General features: G+C 40.7%; 1 long non-coding RNA gene across 5 annotated transcripts; it reads left to right on the top strand.

Moving 5' to 3' along the window:
• Window positions 1-24: 24 nt before the first annotated feature.
• LOC311592680 lies at window positions 25-16,710 on the top strand. 5 transcript variants are annotated; one of them, XR_014777479.1, is made up of 6 exons: window positions 28-149; window positions 680-799; window positions 1,639-1,734; window positions 3,411-3,509; window positions 3,763-3,858; window positions 14,237-16,710. It is a non-coding gene; the product is annotated as an uncharacterized lncRNA (long non-coding RNA). The 5 variants fall into 5 exon arrangements; XR_014777480.1 differs by lacking the exon at window positions 14,237-16,710 and adding an exon at window positions 11,155-13,735; XR_014777481.1 differs by lacking the exon at window positions 14,237-16,710 and adding an exon at window positions 11,159-13,735 and having other exon boundaries at window positions 3,763-3,862.
• Window positions 16,711-18,293: the final 1,583 nt, after the last annotated feature.

The following is an 18,293-nucleotide window of genomic DNA, read 5'->3' as shown; positions in this document are numbered from 1 at the left end:
TAATCCTTCTTCCTACACCGCGCTCTCCAAAGTGGGTGGAGACGTGAGCTACTCCTGGGACTGAAAGCCAAAGGCCCCAGTGCCTGTTCCAGCTCTTATTTGCACAGTGCTTCAAGCCTTTCGCAGCAGAGATGGCACAAACTTGTAAGGTGTGTGTGTGTTTTGTTTTTGTTTTCCATCCATATTCTGCCTGAGAGAGAACTGAGTGTTGAGAAGTACCTAGGTCTTCTGACGCTACCGGGGCGGGCGGCGGGGTAGGGGGGTGGGGTGGGTGGGGGAAGCCTCCCACCACCCACACTGTGTTGTAAGATTGGGGAGGCCAAGACAAACACCAAAGCAGGAGGCTCTTTGATTTGGGTCCTCCCTGGCCCCAGGAGTTGAATTAGATTAGACAAACTCTTTCCCTGCGCCCTGTAAAATGGTAATACTGATCTCTTCGCACCTTTTCACCTATTCGTCTGTTAATAGCCTTAAAGTAGAAGCCCCCCCCCCCCAGGTGAACTGCTGAGGGATTGCTAAACTTTCAGCCTCCACTCTGGTCCTAATACTTCCCAGCTACACTGAGCGGCTACCATAGGTCTTATAAGTAGCAGCACATGTTTACAATGTTTATAAATACGCCACTTGGTCATCCTGGCAGTCCTAAAAACAAGTATCATTATTTTTCCTCTTTCACAAGGGAGGAATCCCAAGAACCGGATGTACCTTAGTCGTGTAAAGAAAAAGCATTATTTCAAATGCAGGTCTTGGTAGTATCAACGCCTTCTTCCTTCTTCGGTTATTTCATAAAACGCGCTATGTAAGTATCTGTGTGCTTGTGGGGGTAGACAAATAGTCACGGAGCTACAGCGAGATAAAGGCGCCAGTAAAGTAGGATAGGGATGTGTAAAGCCTGTGTGGGGCTGGCTGTTTACTTCAGGAGGCCAGAAAAAAGTCTCACTGGGCAGGTGTAAATTCACTGAGCTTAGGGAAGTGAGGGGAGAAAGAAGCAGATCTTGGGGACCAGTATTCCCTGTCAAAATCGGTTATTTTGTACCCGGTGTGCGCAGGAGGGAGCTCAGTCCATGCAATCCTATTTTGTCTTTATATTTCCTTATGATGTGAAGTATTGTGTGCAACTATGGGGGAGGGAAACAAGATTGAGAGCCACCTTCCCAGGGTCCCATGTAGCTGGAGCGTGTATGAAAGGAGATTTAAACTGTATAAAATAGTGAGCAAGAAGTTTGTTGCGGCTAACATCTGTCTGTTCTGTCCCTCTGAAATTACAAAACACCTTCACCTTCAGCCTCTAGCAGCCCCTCATAAGCATCCTTTCCTGGGTGACCACACATGTGCAACTTGCTAAACTGATTTTTCCAAATAAAAGGAAGCAATAATGTCTAAATGACATGGGGAGGGGGCATATACCTCTCTCTCTCTCTTCTCTCTCTCTCTCTCTCTCTCTCTCTCTCTCTCTCTCTCTCTCTCTCTCTCTCCCTTTCCATCTCTCACTGACCTGGAAGAGAGTATACATATATACATATGGTGTGTAATAGGTTCTGCCTAAACATGAAGAATTGGCAGCTCTTAATGGGAAATGACAGCCAAGCTTTAAGTTCAGTCCAAGTAGGCTCTCCTCAGCTTTGTTTCTCCATACAGGCTAATTCAGAAGCTTTGCTCATAACTGAACACTAAGGGGAGATGTGTGGAACCGCTCAGTGTCTTCACATTTGGTTGAAGTGTTTAGATATCTAGGTAAGTGGCATCCACATACCCACTAGGCAGATCATATCTAACAGGTGATAGAAATGTTTTGCCTGCTGGCAGAATTGAAGGATACTGCATGTTCATTTCCCAGGAAGAGGCCTCAGAAGCTAGAAGTGCTTACAAAATAAGACTCTTGCCAGATCCCAAACCATACTCCTATAGATAAGAAAAAAAGAATTGTTGTGGCCAAAGATCTTATGGAAGAAACCAGCAGATGAGTAGAAATTTGAGACATGGAGGGGCCCATCCCTCACTACCATAGCTGCCAACCTTTTTTGCACACCCTGGCCTGTTTCCCAAGCCAGATATCAGCTGTGTCAATTTGACTTTGATCCTGTTTCTTCTATTATTGGGACATCAGATATTCCAACATGTGGTTTAGGACAGGCAGGATAAGGCTTGGGGTTTCTGGGGCCATTATTTATAAAAACAGGTGGCTCTTTAAGCAAAAGAACACAACATTGAAACGTAAAAAGTAGGTCTAGGACCCGGGAAGGAGCCCTAACATGTCTGTTTTGCGGCCCCTCTGAGGCAGTAGGATGGCCCTCTCTGGGAAACTGCCCGACAATAGGTAGCAGGCACTCTGACAAGACAGAAAGTATGTGCAGTTTATTTCCAGAGATATTCATTGCAGTCTTATGATAGTTCCTCACAACAGGGAGAAATTACTCTTAGTTTCTTTTTAAAGCCCTTTAGATTTAAGAGGCATGGTAAGCACAGAGCAGCAGTCCAGTGGGGGGGGGGGGGGGAAACTAGGTCTCCGAACTTGAAGTGGAACTTTCTCGACATCCATATTTGCATCAGGGAAACCGGTTTTTCCCAGCGACTCTCTACACATCTCTGGCACGGTTTTCACGCTCTTACCACGTTCCTGTTGCACAACCACAGTACGCCCCAGCAACAGGAACACAGATGACTCAAGCCATAAAGGTGTGAGACTGCAAAGTCCTCCCAGTTCAAGATCTTCCTGATATCCCAGCAAGCACAGTGCCGCCTATCTCTTTCTCCGTCCACTTGCTGTCCAGTGTGGATACAAAAGCTTTCACTTATTAAGTGGGAAAAAACTAATTAAAATGATTGGAAATTGCTTTGCAAATATAAGCTTGAAAGGCCAATCCCTTTTGCTTTCTCTCTGGGGTTGGCAAATTAGATGAGCCTCTGAAAAGTTGCTTTATTTGCTTTTGCCATTAAAAGAACCACAGGGAGTTAGTTGTTAGCTTATGCGAGCTCTTAATTATTGCATCAAGTAAATACTTAAAGGGCTGCAAGATAGAGTCAGTCCCAACAGCTTTGTTGTAGGAAAGGTAAGTTAATTTTTCTTAGATTAATGTAAGGAAGATATCATAAAAAATATGTCATTGCCCTTAAAAAAAAAGATCTTTGAAGAGATGACCATATAATTTATTATCCAAACTGGGGCCTCTTGGAAACAGAAAGCGACCTTATTAATAATCACGGCAAATAAAAGGAATGAGCCAAAGCCTTCTTCAAGTCTATTCATTTCTGAGGCGAAAGCAGGGAGTTAGAGGTCTCAAATGACATCTGCATTCAACATGGGCATCTGAAAAATCCTCTAAAGCACGATCTCAACAAATTGAGCTGCCAAGTCAGGGTTGCAGTTCTTTTCCCTGTTATCTTCAAAGAGTTCCCCTGTTATCCCCTAGGCTCCTCGGAAGCCTGCTCCTCTCAAACCTGTGCTCACTTGTTGTGATGGGCGTTGGTTACATCCAGGATTGGTTCAGGAATGCAGCAGTCATCTTCAGGTGGGTATTAACATGCAGATTATTTGGAGAGAGGCCCAGGCAGATCCAGTGTGGAGAGTGGTTGAAATGAACTCATGTTGGTCTGTAAGAATTCTGACGTTGAAATGTTTGCTTTTTTTTTCCTCCAAAAGTTTATTTAAAAAAAAAATAGCAAGTTATCACCAGAAACTAACTGCAGCTGAGGTTTTCAACCTGATCCAGTCCTAAAACACTTTGGTCATAGGTTTATTGAAAGGTGTAATTATGTTCACAGCTGCGCTTATTGGGCTTGTCTTGAATGATCTGCCAGACTTGGGACTCCTGCTCCTCCGAATCTGCCCAACATGAACGAGGAGACACAAGCTGAAAGGCAAGTATGTGTGACGAGCCGGCATCAAGACATTCCAAAATGGAGGCCCGTTTAATGTTCCTTATGCTATGTAGCCTTTATTTAGCTGAACTTCTTTAAGCCTCATGATTACCCTGTAGCAAGTCCCTCCTTTTTATTTGGGGGAAAAAATAGGCATTTAATAGTTTAAACAATTACCACCAGAGTCCCAGATATAAAGAGACATAATATGAATTTCAACACATAGCCCCAACGCTTTTTTCTTCTTGTATGTACTACATTCCTTTAGCATCTGACAAAAATATAGACCTAAGTTTCTTCTCCAGATTTTTTGTACTATACTATCATAAATTCCGGCAATATAGAAAGAAAAAAAAAGTTTGCTTCCATTCCTAGGCCACAAAGTTTTATCATTTAATGATAAAAAGCACATATTTTACACTTGTTCAACAAATAGAAATATCTTTTTTTTTTTTTAGCAGTAACCCAACCTTATACTATATAGCAAGCAAGTACCAAGGTGTCTTTTTCCACTGCTTTCAGAGAAGGCAGTTATGGCATGATACTGAGTGTATTCAGTATTCAGACTAAGCCCCAGTCTACATAAATGAGGATATAAGAAGCCATGCAATGTTGCCCAAAGGATAAACTTATGCCAGAAAAGTATTGGCATACTGTTCAAGAGTCAATCAAATATATTTATATGCAAAACACTGCAATGGAAAGTTTCGTGTTAAAGGCCAATACAATATAGGAAAGATATAAGCCCCTGCCATCAAAATGCACCCATTCTAATTAAACTATCAGCATGGCCCTCGGCCTATTTTGTGAGTATCTTCTGAAGCTCCTTCCTTGGCAATTTCTTTTTCTTTTCTGTCCATGTAGTGTTTTGCTATTTTCCATGCTTTAGATACAGAATCTTTGCTTGAACTCATTCACTCTTGTACAATACACCAAATTAGTCCAAAGATTAAATTTTCATCCAGGTTCTAACATTACCTAGATGTAAGACCTAAGGAACTTACTTTCTGTATCTGTGTCCCCTCCTATGTACAATGAGAACAGAAGTACTTTTTGCGTAATAAGTTCTTTGAGAAGACTAAATGAAAAAGGATGCAATAAAGTATTTTGCAAAATTCTTGGCCAAGGATATGCTCTGAAAAGAACATGTTAAACTAACAAATGTTGACTGATGATGTCCACAGCCATATTTTCAACCCCAGCATTACTCTTGCATTCTCTACACTGGTTACAAACTGCCTGCTGGGCATTTCTGCCAGGTTTTCTGGCAGGCCTTTCCACTGCAACGTGGGCAAAACTGAATCCATTATCTACCCTAACAGACTTGTTCCTTTTCCTGTACTCATGGTTTTTGGTCTGTGGCTCCACCCTAACATTATATACCAAGCCTGGAAAGTCAGCCACATTTGGCTCCTCCCTCTTTATTACCAGCATCCATCAGCTGACCCCTCTGATTCTATCACAGGCCAGTTCCAGAGTATGTTTCCTCTATACCACAGAAGCAGTATGAGAAGATAAAAATGAATGGTTATTCAATATTATTGCTAGGAAGGATTACATGAGGGCAGGAATGATAAAAGACACATGCATGTGTCTGTGTATGTGGTTTGTGGTTACATGTATGTTTGTGCATATATTAGTATGTGTGCTTGTATTTCTGTGTCTGTCTGTAAGTATGTCTTTGGAAACAAGACAGATGATAGATGCAAAATGGTTGAAAAGTTACATTTAAGAAAGGAAAAATAGAATATATTTTATATACTTAAATTTGCATTAAATTATTTTTAAAGCAATTCCACAAATAAAAGAGCAAAGATGCGAACAAACAATTTGGTACACAAGAAATACAAAAATACAACAATATGAAAAATTCTATCAATTGAAAGTATGAAAATTAAGTAATCTTGAGATATCAACAACGCACTGAAAGTTGCTCACAATATTTTCTTCATAACATTTATTTTAAAATTGGAAAAAAATCAAATCACTAACTATAGTTTCAACTTTTGCTTCACAAACAAATTGATATGTTATCTGTAGAAACATATAAAAATAAACATTATGTACAATTGACCTGTGTTCTTGGATGGTGAGGTGACTGCCTTTTGACACTGTGTTGCTGCTCCTGCCTTTCTATAGTTTCCATTTTACTTATACAGGCAACACTGCTGATACCTAAAAGAGAAAAGAATCTGAGCGCACAATTAGGTCTTGCACAAGAAGCCCTAGCAACTCTAGATGCAGATTTCAGGGTTCAGTGTGCAGTGACAATGACGGCCAAAGTCTTGCTGCCAAGTTCCCAGCTGAGTGTCAGTAATTTTCCAGCCAACACTTGTCATTCTCATCCCACTGATCTTATCAGTGCTGAGACGTTTTCCCTCACCACAGACCAACACACCAGTTCATGTGACACTCACAACCAGTCAGACAGGGCCCAGCCAATGCCCTGTGGTGACTCTGCCACAGCAGCTTAACTCAGGAGGCATTGTGGGAGCCGTCTGCATGAGCTCATTTGGGTTGAAATGTCTATAGGGCTCATGGGTGTCGTCTGGCAGTACCTTTGTCTCCCTCAGGGTCCTGCCCCACTTTCCCCCTGGCAGCACTTTGCTGATTCTTGTCTCCCGTGCCTCTCTTGTTCTTCTTGTCCTAATCCCTGCTCTTTCCCTCCTCTCCTCCCTCATCCTTACCCTTCAGTTACTTATTTTGTTGGGAAGGAATGAGGGTACATGTAAGTATGCATGTCAGAGAACAGAGTGCAATGGTCACTTTTCTCCTTCCACCATGTGGGACCCAGAGATCAAACTCAGGTCATCAGACTTGGCAGTAAGCGCCACTGCCAGCTGAACTCTCTCACTGGCCCAATTTTCTCCTCTCTTAATAGCTCACCTAGCAGCCACTTCCTAAGAAATCTGCCTGACTTGGGTTTCCTAGGCTGGTACTCTGTCACCAGCCTTTATCTGATCTGATCACTAGATCAGTCCTCTTCAAAAATAAAATAGTATATATTTCCCCATAACTTTAAGATATACTTTATGTATATCTGATACTTTATGCATTAGAAGAGAATGTGCTGTCTTGTTTAACTATTAGTTTAGTTGAGTCCTGTTATATGTAGCCAAATTGAATCCTGACTGATAACTGTCCTTAAATATGAAAAAAGAGAAGTATGCCCCTCCATAACCCTCTTGTGGACTAGGCACATTCTATGGATGCTGGTTTGCTATTTTTCTCTCCGTAAGCTTTGTTTCTGCAGACATTGTCTCCTCATCTCCTCTTTGTCTCTTCTTCTGAGATTATGAACATATCTCTTGTCAGCACATTAGGTACAGTGCCTGTCACAACATACCTAGAAGGCTGAGACATTTTTATCACTTGTTCATGTGCAGATATGTTTGATGTTCTGCCTTGCATGTGTGCTCAAAAATCATTTACCGATAATATAAAATATGAAATATGAAAGACCGTGACTTCTGTTCCTGTGAAACTTGAATATATAGTAAGGTACCTGTTGAACACAGGTGTTCAACAGTTTGTATTGCTGTTGCTGTTGTTTTCCTCTAAGACACGAGCATTCTGATTGGCATCTATAGAAAATAATGGAAAGATAGAAGCCCAAAGTTTCCTGGGAAAGAAGCTTTGGTGGTTCTTTCTTCTGTAACACTGCAGCCGACTCCAACATCAGCCTAGTTTTGATACCCCATACTGTGCTACAGTCTGTTAAATAGCTTCTCTAAATTATAAAGGCCTTTATAAACACGTGCATCATGGGTCTGAAGCATAGACATAATTAGCCAACAAATTATGTGGACTGTGTAACTAGTGTCTTCTTAAGACATTTAAGGAGGCTGGAGAGATGGCTCAGAGGTTAAGAGCACTGATTGCTCTTCCAAAGTCCTGAGTTCAATTCCCAGCAACCACATGGTGGCTCACAACCATCCATAATGTGATTTGACACCTTCTTCTGGCCTGCAGGTGTACATGCAGGCAAAACACTGTATACATAATAATAGATAAAATAAATCTTAAAAAACTATTCTAAAGAAATTGGCACTCTTTCAAACTCTGTGCACAAAATATTTAATATACCATCAATTTTAATACAAACCAGAAATACATTGATATAAAACTGATAAAACAACAATGCCATGTCCATAAAACTTAGTAACTTACAGTTATTTAACATTTAGTTCCATGATTTTTAGTCAATGAAAATTATAATCATCCTATTATATTATTTGAAAATGCAATATTTAAAGTTACATGTAAAAAAAATAATAAAAATAAAGTTACATGTGATATGATTTTCGATATCAACTACATCATACATATATGAAATACATTGAAAAGCATATTAAATGATTCATTTATTATATCTTTGTATATGAATATTATAATCCTAATGTTATATGGACATGATTATATATTAAAATATATAGTTACATGCATTAATTATACCTATAGTTATCCACATCATGTATATATGTACATATATAATTGAAAAGAAAGTTATCACGATATGGGTATTACCTCTTAACTTTAATGCATAATTATTTGGAACATTTTTTAATTTTTATTTTCACTTAGTATTTTAAGGTTTTGCAGTGATACATTTAACTTAAGTCACTAAATGTTTTTTCTTCTCACTACTCACTTTTTTTTCTTTAGCAAAAGCATTTTAAATTATGACTTTGACAATTTTCTCTGCATGTTAATGTATCTTTAGTATCCCACAGTGTTTCATTTGTAACAGACATTGAAAGTATCAGTCTCTTTTGTTCAACTTGGTTATTTACATCTTTCATAGAAAACATTTTACTAGATTGTTGATTTTTATTAAATGTTTAGATGTACATGCAACTATTAAATTAAGATGTTTCTATCACATGGATTTACAGCTTAATTCATTAAGCTTTCTGGGTTTGGTGTTTGTTAATAAGTCTTTTCAGGTTCCCAAAAAAATAAACTGGGAAATTCACTACTTAAAGACCTCACTTTGTCACCCTGCCACACTGGAAGTATTTTAATGAAAGGGAATTATATATTGCCTGTAGATTTCCAAACCTGACATATCCCAGTCTCAACAATCACCTTTTTTTTTTTTTTTGGCAACATTATAATAGATGACCTACAGAAAGCAGAACTCTTTCGATTACTGTGGTGGTATGAATAGAAATGTCTCTTAGCCGGGCGTGGTGGCGCACGCCTTTAATCCCAGCACTCGGGAGGCAGAGGCAGGCGGATCACTGAGAGTTCGAGGCCAGCCTGGTCTACAAAGTGAGTCCAGGACAGCCAAGGCTACACAGAGAGACCCTGCCTCGAAAAACCAAAAAAAAAAAAAAAAAAAGAAAAGAAAAAAAGAAAAAAAGAAATGTCTCTCATAGACTAATATATTTAGGTGCTTGGCCCACAGGGAGTGGTGCTGTTAGGAGATGTGGCATTTTCGGAGTAGGTGTGTCACTGTTGAGACAGGCTTTGAGGTCTCATGTATGCTCAAAGTAGGCCTAGAGTAGCAGTCTCCTTCCTCTGCTTGGTGATCCGGATGTAGAGCTCTCAGCTCCTTCTCCAGCACCATGTCTGCCTGCACGCTGCCATGCTTTTCACCATGATAATAACAGACTAAACCTTTGAAACTGTAAGCCAGCCCCAATTAAATATATTTGCTTATAAGAGTAGGTGTATCCATGGTGTCTCTTCACAGCAATAGAAACCTTCAGACAATGACATATTGGAAAAATTTGATGAGGTAAACTGATGTTTGTGCATCTGGAAGGCAGGTGAGAGATGACAGCTTTCTGTCATTTTACTTGGAGTCACTTAAAGATCATCTTTGATTATGATCTTTGGGTAAGAAAATACTCAAACAAAATGTAGAAAATAGAAGTGATGAGGAAAGGTGAAAGGGTTCTGTTGTTAGTTGGCTGTTTACTCCAATGGTCTCTTAGCTTGGATCTATTTAAATCTTTTTGATAGAGTCCGATTCTGTGGTGCAGATAATTGGTTGCAGCCCTTCTCAGTCTGTTCACGTGTGATAATTTATAGCAGTGAGGTGTACTGTTGCATAATAGGCTCATGTCACAGGGAAGGATCATGTCACAGGAGGCTCAGAGAGAAGTATGAACAGGCTTCTCTACTAAGTTTCTTGAGGGACATAATCCCATGAAAAATCTCAAAAAAGAAGCTCGAGGCCCACTGTCTGAAGGCCCAAATCAGGGTTGTACACAGCATAGCCAGTTCTCAATGAGAGCAAGTGTTTGCAGCAGCTGTTGAGGGGAGAGTCCTTTTTGATGAATGTGGTCACACCATTGCTGGTCCTCCATATGATGCAATGGAATGGCAAACAAATCTTCACTTCCTCATTAAAGTTCTCACATTAATCACATGGTCACCAGGACACATTTTCCAATGCTCTCCACGGTCCTAGAGTAAAGTATGGGCACAGAGAAAGAGCTGGTGTTAGCTTTGCTGTGCAGTCTCACCCATGAGCCAGGTCACTTCTGACCCATTCTATCCTACCTCTGTTGAAGTTAGTTTTAGTAAACAGTGTTTGTTTCTCTTAGCTTATTTTTTAACCTTGCTATCACACAAATCATTGAAATTATTTTGTATTTGCTTAAAAACAAGCTTCACAATAACAATCTTGAGCAGTTGAAGTCTGTTCTTTCCCTCTGTGCTATCCTATCTTGCTCCCAGAAAATATCCCAGGGATACTTGCATTTTGTAGCTTTTCTGGGCTCCATCTCCTTCTTCCTGATCTTCCTTGGACTTCTATGCCTGGCTCACTCCTCCTTCCTTTCCTGACTCCTCCTCTCCTGGATGGCGGAAAGTCCAGCCCTCCTTTCTCCCTGCTATCAATTGGCTGTAAGCTGCTTTATGGACATAACAGGAGGACAATGGGGGAGCAGAGTTTACACAACATTTAGACAGGAAATCGGAATTTAAACTACACAATAAACTTATGCACTCTGATCTACTGTGAGATTTTGTTTGGTTGGTTGGATTGGTGGTGGGTTCGTTCATTTAGTTTGGTTTCTTTTTTTTTCTTTTTGAAAGTAAAGGGTTTTTAGTGTTTTACTTCTCCTTAATTTTGGAGTCATCTACAACACTAGGAACTTCTCTTGAGTCATTTCAGAAGTAGCTCTCTTGATAAATAGCCATGAGCCTAGTGAATTTCTGAAACAGGAGAGATGACTGGGATTGTGGAACATTTGGAAGGCAAGGTAGAAACTTAGTGTAATAGAAACTCTCAGGAATCCCTGGGGGAATATGGAGTCTGAATCATCTCTCTTCTATAACTAGACAGGGCTCTGAGTGGAGGAACTGGGACACCAAGCCATCCACAGAACCTTCAACCTGCAAAATGTCCTGCTGGAAAGATGTGCTGGGGTCAAGATGGGCTAAAAACCTGTGGGAGAGACGAATCATGGGTCTAAAGTGGTCCAGGTTTGGACCCATACCACAAGAGAGAGCCTACATCTGATACTGCCTGGAGGGTCAGGAGCCTAAGGTCAGATAGCCCAACCACCTAGGAGAGAAACAAATACAATCAACAAAAAGGAAAAAAATAAATAAAAAGGCAATGTAATGTCTCCTAATGATACTCTGCTACTTGTATACAAAAGACTAGCACAGTGGTCATTAGAGAGGCTTCATCCAGCACCTAATGCAAGCATATACAGAAACCTACAGCCAAACAATGATAAGATCTCTGAGAAACTTGCTGAAGAGGGGAAGAAAAGATGCCATAGCCTGAAGGGACCAAGGACCCACACAAGAAAACCCAGAGAATCAACCAGGGCTCATAGAGGGTCACAGAGACTGAACCAACAATCAGGGAGCCTGCTTGGGTCTGACCTACCCTATCTGTATATATGTTATAGTTATGCAGCTTAGTCTTCTTGTGGGACTCCTAACAGTGATAGCAGGGGCTGTCTCTGACTCCTTTGTCTGTTTATACACGCCTCTTCTTCCTACTTGGTTGCCTAGTCCATCCTTAATATGAAGGGAGGTGCCTAGTCTTAGTACAACTTTATGTGCCATGTTTGGTTGATATCCCTGGGAGGCCTGCCTTTTTCTGAAGGGCAAGGAGGAGTGAATCTGGCAGGAGAGGAGGGGGTTGAGCAGATTACACTGGGAGAGCAGGAGGGAGGGGAAACTGTGGGTAAGATCTAATATATGAGAAAATTTGTAAAAAATAAAATAAGGGGTTTTCAGTATTTTAATTCTTCTTCACCTATGAATTTCTTCAATGCTAGGAACTTCTCTTGAATCATTTCTAAAGTAGGTCTCTTGGTAAATGTCCATGAGAAAAGTGAATTTCTGAAACATGTCCACTTCCATCCTTACTAGGGTCAAGACCCAGTCTTCTAGCTCCTGGTATGTAAGACTAGCATTCCTTTCTGCTGGGGCAGACTCCTGAGGCTCAGTCTAAAGGATTAGGCAGCCCCCTGCCCTCCAGGGAAACAGGCCAAATAAATAATAATTGAAGATGAAAGAGACTTTCACAGCTTCAGCTAAGACTAAGAAGATTACAGCTACTTTAACCCCAATCACAGTGGTAGCCTTATTGTAAGTTGGGTTCACAACGAGGTCACAAGTCACAGACAGCAAATAGGGGCTTTGGAAAGTAAGAGTTATGAATCTACATGCAGTGTCTGACATTTGCTAATTAGCTGGTACTACCTGACACTCATTATATAGAGAAGTTAGCATAACTTGGAAAAGAGGTTTGGAACACTGGGTCTGCAAGAATTGCTGAAGGCTTTAATTATGGGTCTCACCAAAAGAAATGATGGCCATCTTGCCTGAGAAAAGAAAATGCTTATAACAAATTCCAGAGACACACTCTGCTGAGAGGCCAACTATTCACTTTGTGTCAGAGACTTTAAATTCCACCACAGAAAATAAGCTATTCAGTTTAATACCAGCTCCACAACTCACCTGCAGTATGAACTTGGGAAGTCAATGAACTTCAGATTCTACACTTGATATTAACCAAAAGATCAAGAAGGAATATACTTTTATTCTTAGCAACAAATATCATATACTCTCTCTGGCTGTAAAGAATCAAATCAGACAGTTGACTGAAGAGTAGCTTAAGAAGTCTCTGTATGAGAGTAAGTTTTGGATTGCTCTCTTTTATTGAACATGCCACAAACAAAAAATAATTCTTATGTTTATAAAGTATTAAGATTAAATACCAATTGCGATAATGTTTTTATAATAGTAGCAAAAACTAAATATTGTACTGTCTAACTAAGCATCAAGCTAAACCTTTAAGTCTAAACAAGTTAACTTAGTCAAGCTAAAAACTAAAAACTAAAATAATTCTTCCTCTAAGGAAGCATTCCTGAGCACTGCCAACTAAAGAGACTCTAGCCTCTCTGCATTTTATGGCACATGCTGTTTTGCATCAATGAACCCTAACTTGAACTGAGACTGTAACACTCATTAACTGTGCCCACTCAGAGAAGTCATATAATGTGCCAAGACATATTTTACATGTTTGTGTCATATATATAATTTAAGCCCAGGCTTTCTTTTACACCAAACAGTGTGAGTATTGCCATTTATTCATGTAGAAGCTCAAGCTGAGAGGATAGGTTCTTTTTCCAAAGGCTCAGAGAGAGAGAGAGAGAGAGAGAGAGAGAGAGAGAGAGAGACAGACAGACAGACAGACAGACAGACAGACAGACAGACAGAGACAGAGAGAGAGAGAGAGAGAGAGAGAGAGAGAGAGAGAGAGAGAGAGAGAGAGAGAGAGAGAGACCATCTTTGGATGTAATACAACTTAAATCTATTTCCATAGAAACTTCCAGTAGAAGAGACTGCTGTTTTCACTTTAGAAAATATAACTGTTACACAATAGATATTTTGCAAGTCATTGTATTGGAAGTGGGATTTACATCTAAAATCTTCTAGATCTAGAATCATATTCATCTCCCTTGGCAGTGATGCATAAGCCAAAGTACAAAGCAACACAGCAGACATCTGGTTGGTACAGGCAGAATATTTGAGTTAAAAGCTGTTTAAGAACATAGGCCCTAAGCTAAAAGTTCCTGGTTTCACTTTGGTGATAATAGTTATTGATTGTGGTTCCTTGTGTGACATTGTTAAGCATAAGCCTGTGGCTAAGGAGGTCAAAGGCTCTAGTGGGAGATTTACTCTTATTGTTTTGTTAAATGAACATGATGTGCCTGTCAAATTTTCTACATAACTCTGTTTATGCTCATAGAATAGTGCTGCTGGCAGCTTTTGGGAGCAAAGCTCCTTTTGTAGTGCCAGTGGCAACTGCAGGCATGCATGAATGGTCAAGGACTGAGACTAAGTGTCTGAGAATAAGATGAATGGGAAGCAATAAATGCAAGACTCTCTCTCTCAGACTCAGGAGCATTGTGGAAGAAGTCCCTGAAATTAACATATGAGCCAAAGGAAAGGAAGAAGACATGGTGCAGTGCAAGGAAAGGAAGAAGACATGGTGCAGTGCAAGGAAAGGAAGAAGACATGGTGCAGTGTAAGGAAAGGAAGAAGACATGGTGCAGTGCAAGGAAAGGAAGAAGACATGGTGCAGTGTAAGGAAAGGAAGAAGACATGGTGCAGTGTAAGGAAAGGAAGAAGACATGGTGCAGTGCAAGGAAAGGAAGAAGACATGGTGCAGTGTAAGGAAAGGAAGAAGACATGGTGCAGTGCAAGGAAAGGAAGAAGACATGGTGCAGTGCAAGGAAAGGAAGAAGACATGGTGCAGTGTAAGGAAAGGAAGAAGACATGGTGCAGTGTAAGGAAAGGAAGAAGACATGGGGCAGTGTAAGGAAAGGAAGAAGACATGGTGCAGTGCAAGGAAAGGAAGAAGACATGGTGCAGTGCAAGGAAAGGAAGAAAACATGGTGCAGTGCAAGGAAAGGAAGAAGACATGGTGCAGTGCAAGGAAAGGAAGAAGACATGGTGCAGTGCAAGGAAAGGAAGAAGACATGGTGCAGTGCAAGGAAAGGAAGAAGACATGGTGCAGTGCAAGGAAAGGAAGAAGACATGGTGCAATGCAAGGAAAGGAAGAAGACATGGTGCAGTGTAAGGAAAGGAAGAAGACATGGTGCAGTGCAAGGAGAAGAAGACATGGTGCAGTGCAAGGAGAAGAAGACTATATGGTACAATGCTACCTTACGGAAATGAAAAGGATTTGTACTCTTTTTTTAATTAATTAATTTATTTTATTTTTAATTTGTTCACTTTACATCCTGATTGTAGCCCCTTCCCTCGTCACCTCCGGGTTCTACCCTCCCTCCCTTGCCCCACCCAAGTCCTCAAAAAGAGGGAGCCTTCATCCCCTATCATCTAACCTCAGCCTGTCATGTCTCATCTGGACTGCCTGTATCCTCTTAAATTCATAGTAGATGATCCCCTGCACAAAGTCTGCAGAAGATTAGACCTATGAAAAACCTACCATGGAATGAAAGGAGCTTAAAGGGCTCTACCTTTTCATGTGCACGTAAATACATTTGACCATTAATGGGAGAGAAAGAGATCTCTCGTAAGGTCCTCATCCTCCTATCTACACACTCTTACCTCATGCTTCTGTGAACAATCATAATGAAATTTATTGGGACAGATACACACACCATGTAGGAGCCTAGTTGGGAACAGAAAGATCAGTTAGAGTGGGAGTAGAGTAGGAAAAGATAATGAGATGAATGTAATTGAAATACATAATGCACATGTATAAAAATTTCATGATGAAACCTACTTATGTATAATTAATATATGCTAACAAGAAACACTAAAAGGATGTGTCATCCTTCTCTGTCTCTGTTTTCCCCTAAAATAAAGTCATACTGGATAGATGAATCAGTGGTTAAGACCATGTGATGCTCTTGAAGATGACCTGAGCTTGATCCCCAGTACCTACATTGAACAGTGCACAACTGCCAAGGGTCCAGTGTCCTCTCTTTACCTCCATGGTCACATGCAGCACACACACACACACACACACACACACACACACACACACACACACACACACACACACACATCCTTTTAAAAATATCATATACTGAGGTCTTTAATCCACTTGGATTTGAGTTTTGTACAAGGTGACAAATATGGGTCCAGTTGCATTTTTTTACACATAGACATCCAGTTAGACCAGCACCATTTGTTGAAGATGCTATCCCTTTTCCATCGAATGGATTTGGCTTCTTTGTCAAAAATCAAATGCCCATATGTGTGTGGATTCATATCTGGGTCTTCGATTCGATTCCACTGATCAACCGGCCTGTTGCTGTGCCAGTACCATGCGGTAAACCTTAAGCCCCTACCCAGATCTAGCCAATGGACAGAACACTCCCCACAGTAGAGTGGAGAGTGGGATATGACTTTCTCACATACTCTGGTGCCTCACCTTTGACCATGTCCCCTGGACGGGGAGACCTGGTGGCACTCAGAGGAAGGACAGCAGGTTACCAAGAAGAGACTTGATACCCTATGAGCATATAGAGGGGGAGGTAATCCCCCTCAGGAACAGTCATAGGGGAGGGGAATAAGGGGAAATTTGGAGGGAGGGAAGAATGGGAGGATACAAGGGATGGGATAACCATTGAGATGTAACAAGAATAAATTAATAAAGGAGGGGAAAAAAAGAAAAAAAATATCATATACTTCTGGGTTAAAGAAAGACTCAAATGGTATATACTCACTTATATCTGCATATTAGCCCAAGGGGCATGTCCCATGAAAGACTTCACTTACCAGGAAACTGAGACAGAGGGGAGGACATTCTATTGGGACTCTAGATTAGAGAAGCATGGGAGAATGGCAAAGTAGAAGGATCCAGAGGGTCCTAGAAGCCTACAAGTAGAACATTATGATAGGCAGATTTGGGCCCAGGGGTCCCGCTCAAACTAAGGCACCAGCCAAGGACAATACAGGCGGTAAACCTTAAACCCCTACCCAGATCTAGACAATGGACAGAACACTTCCACAGTAGAGTGGAGAGTGGGATATTACTTTCTCACATACTCTGGGGCCTCACCTTTGACCATGTCCCCTGGAGGGGGAGACCTGGTGGCACTCAGAGGAAGGACAGCAGGTTACCAAGAAGAGACTTGATACCCTATGAGCATATACAGGGGGAGGTAATCCCCCTCAGGAACAGTCATAGGGGAGGGGAATAAGGGGAAAATGGGAGGGAGGGAAGAATGGGAGGATACAAGGGATGGGATAACCATTGAGATGTAAAAAGAATAAATTAATAAAGAAGAAAAAAATGAAAAGAAAAAAATAAAAATATCATATACATTTTCAAATTATTCTGAAAATAGAGTTAATGCACGTATAATACTTAAAGTAAGCATGCTACTGCGGAAGAAAAACAATTATCAATTTTAGCCAGGCATGAACCCTGTGAGCTAAAGCTGAAGCAATAGTGGCATTAATGTTATGGCAGTGACCAACCACTTCCTAATTGCATTTAAGGTCTCTTCCGCAAGATGAATAACTGAAATCATTACCATGTCATGAATCAGTTGCCAGACATACAATGGACCATATGAGAGAGCATACTACTATTATTCTGCTAAATGGACATAGTTTCAAACCAACCTCTAACAAATTATCAATATGCCCATGTATTAAGACATTTGTCAGAGCTCATCATAGAAGCTTCTGTAAAGATCAATGCAGAGAACCAAAACAATCCTAGACTAAGAGACTTCAAAATGGCTGCTCTGGCAAGAGATCACGACCAAAGACCTTCTAGGTTTGTGTGATTTGGATAGAAAATCTTTATTCCCAGGGGAAAGAAGCAAACAGATCTTTGAGTTCAAGGCCAACCTGGTATAGAGCAAGTTTCAGGTAAAGAAAAACTTAGTCCAGGTATGGTGGTACATGCCTTTAATCTCGGCACTCAAGAGACAAAGGCATTCAGATCTCTGAGTTCCAGTTTAGGCAGTTTGGCTGAAAGGCTGTGAAGTGGAGTTAAGTTTGTAGCATTTCAGTTTGTGGAATTCAGAGGCAGTTTATAGAGACAGGTTGAAGAGAGAAAAGCTAGATACAGGTGAAGACAGAATGAGCCAAAGAATGAGAAGGAGCTAAAATATTAGACCAGATTGGTAGAGTTAGTTTGAGCCTAAACAGAGCAATTCAGTCAGAAACCAAAAGAGAAGCCAGCTTGAATCAATCAGCTTGGAGAGGAGTTTGAACCAGGACAGATGAGTTGAAACAGATTAGCCAGAGTTCAGAAAGAACAAGAAAGGCTGTGCTTATTCAGCTGTAATTCTCAGAAGCTGAAAATATTATAGGCCTAGACAAGATTGTACAGATGCTAGAAGCTTCCATGACTAGGCCTAGGTAGCAGACAAAGGCAGTAAGGCTCCAAGATGACATTTAAAATGGATGAATAAAAGCTATTTTTACTTAAAGGAATGCTCAACTTCTTTAGTCATCAGAGA

Source organism: Acomys minous (assembly GCF_964271855.1).
Source record: "Acomys minous genome assembly, chromosome: 2".
NCBI lineage: Eukaryota > Metazoa > Chordata > Mammalia > Rodentia > Muridae > Acomys > Acomys minous.
Note: the sequence above shows the minus strand (reverse complement) of the source record. Positions and strands in the feature narration are given on the sequence as shown.